Source organism: Schistocerca cancellata, unplaced genomic scaffold (assembly GCF_023864275.1).
Source record: "Schistocerca cancellata isolate TAMUIC-IGC-003103 unplaced genomic scaffold, iqSchCanc2.1 HiC_scaffold_623, whole genome shotgun sequence".
Lineage (NCBI taxonomy): Eukaryota > Metazoa > Arthropoda > Insecta > Orthoptera > Acrididae > Schistocerca > Schistocerca cancellata.
In genome coordinates, this window is record NW_026046634.1 from 10,001 (window position 1) to 12,500 (window position 2,500).

Genomic DNA, 2,500 nt, shown 5'->3' on the forward strand with positions numbered 1-2,500 from the left:
ATCGAACCCTGATTCCCCGTTACCCGTTACAACCATGGTAGGCGCAGAACCTACCATCGACAGTTGATAAGGCAGACATTTGAAAGATGCGTCGCCGGTACGAGGACCGTGCGATCAGCCCAAAGTTATTCAGAGTCACCAAGGCAAACGGACCGGACGAGCCGACCGATTGGTTTTGATCTAATAAAAGCGTCCCTTCCATCTCTGGTCGGGACTCTGTTTGCATGTATTAGCTCTAGAATTACCACAGTTATCCAAGTAACGTGGGTACGATCTAAGGAACCATAACTGATTTAATGAGCCATTCGCGGTTTCACCTTAATGCGGCTTGTACTGAGACATGCATGGCTTAATCTTTGAGACAAGCATATGACTACTGGCAGGATCAACCAGGGAGCTGCGTCAACTAGAGCTGAGCAGCCGGCCGCCCGGGAGTGTGTCCCAGGGGCCCGCGCGAACACGCAAGCGTCCGCTCAATTATTCTGCAAACAGGAGGAGGCTGAGCTCCCCTGCACAATACACCTCGAAACCCTCTCAGGTCCCGGCGGCGCGCAGCGCCGTCCTAAGTACTTGGTCGGGTTCGAGAGAGGCGCAATCGCCCGGAGTTAGGCGAGTAGACGCTTTAGGTGCGACCACCCGTGCTCCCAACTGAGCTTGCCGCTGCCGACAGAGGCCCGGGAGCGTGCTGTCGTGGCATTGCCGGCGGGAGACAACACGCGCCACCTACGGTGACCGGCAGCTCCAACGCCAGCGCCACAGAAGGGCAAAGGCCCCACGTGGGTGCCGAAGCGAACTCTCCCAGCACAGCGCACGTGCCAACACGTCTGCACAACTGCGATACAAACCACCAGCGAGAACCGCTGGGGCGACCGAGCAGCAGACGGCGTCGCGGCGCCGAGTGCCGGGCGGCGGCGCATCCTCAACGCACACAGTCCTCAGTCGGACCAGCACACTGCAGATGTCCACCGCGCTTCGCACCGGGCCCGCGAGGACCCACTTTGGCCGCCCGGCGCCGCGCGCAGGGTGCCCCGGCGCGCAGCTGCGCCGCCTGCCGCGTCCGTCGGCCGGCGCGCCTGCCACTGGGCGCCCCCACCAGCCGGCTGTAGCGCGTGCGCCCACGCACCGCGCGGCCAGCACGCCGGGCGGCCCCCCCTCACCGGCCGGGGACGGTCCCACCCAGCCACCGCCGCGTATCGCTTCACACACAGATTTGCCCTTACTGATTTACCTCCAGCAACAACAACCGCACCACAATGGGTTTACCAGTTGTTCATTTGCGTAACGTCACCAGCAAACGTAGACGTCCATCCCAGTTTGCAAATGCAACGATTATTGCATACCTGTCTGTTAGGTGCCACGACACACTACGTCTGCCCACATACACGCAACAAAATGTGCACGACTAGAGAACACGTGGGAGGTGGCCCCCTACGTATGCGATGTCCATTACGACACCGACTGTCAACCAGCATCTGTACCATGTCGCAGATGTGGAACGCGGTGCACCATGCTATCACACTGTGTGAGAAGAGACGACTACGTTTGAATACACGCGCCACTACATCAACAGACGGCTCATGCTGATCGCCATCCAGGGCGTCCGTTACTCCCACACGTCTCTATGGCGTACCACACTGCAATGTAGCTGTTATGGGGAGACGGCACGTGGCTGAGTGCACAACATTTGGACCGTATGGTTCGCTGTTGTTGGGCGCAGTCGTTGTACGGTCACACATGTGCCACAGCGTATCATTCAGTACATACGGACCTATGTGCAGTACAATGTGAGGGTTAAGCTTACGACATCAGCGGACAGTGGACACAGGCCGTACCACGACGTAGACTGAGCGCTTCGACATGCGAATGCCAGTGAACAGCTGCGAAGGGCATTGAACACGCAAGCACCTGAACGACCAGCGTGCGAAGGCAGGGGGGGGGAGGGGGGGGCGATGTACATCCTGCAGTCGTCCACATTACAGTGTACAGCGGGAGCATGTAAAAAGTAAGCAACACTTGCGAAGTGTTGAACATGAAACGATACACAAGAGGGTGGGCGGTGCGAGTAGCGAACTATATTCAGAGGGTTGTGGTTAGACAACACTAGATTAATGTAACGTGTCATATGCCAATTACAGAGCAGGTTAAGGCACAACGTGGGTTAGGTTAAGGCACAACGTGGGTTAGGTTAAGGCACAACGTGGGTTAGGTTAAGGCACAACGTGGGTTAGGTTAAGGCACAACGTGGGTTAGGTTAAGGCACAACGTGGGTTAGGTTAAGGCACAACGTGGGTTAGGTTAAGGCACAACGTGGGTTAGGTTAAGGCACAACGTGGGTTAGGTTAAGGCACAACGTGGGTTAGGTTAAGGCACAACGTGGGTTAGGTTAAGGCACAACGTGGGTTAGGTTAAGGCACAACGTGGGTTAGGTTAAGGCACAACGTGGGTTAGGTTAAGGCACAACGTGGGTTAGGTTAAGGCACAACGTGGGTTAGGTTAAGGC

At 57.0% G+C, this 2,500-nt stretch overlaps 1 non-coding gene across 1 annotated transcript in view; it reads right to left on the minus strand.

The window, feature by feature from the left end:
- The window catches only part of LOC126135339 (small subunit ribosomal RNA), a 1,909-nt gene extending 1,513 nt beyond the window's left edge, over nt 1-396 (minus strand). The window contains exon 1 of the ribosomal RNA XR_007527878.1: nt 1-396. This exon is cut by the window's left edge and continues 1,513 nt beyond it. This is a non-coding gene — a ribosomal RNA (small subunit ribosomal RNA).
- Between the last annotated feature and the right edge of the window lie 2,104 nt (nt 397-2,500).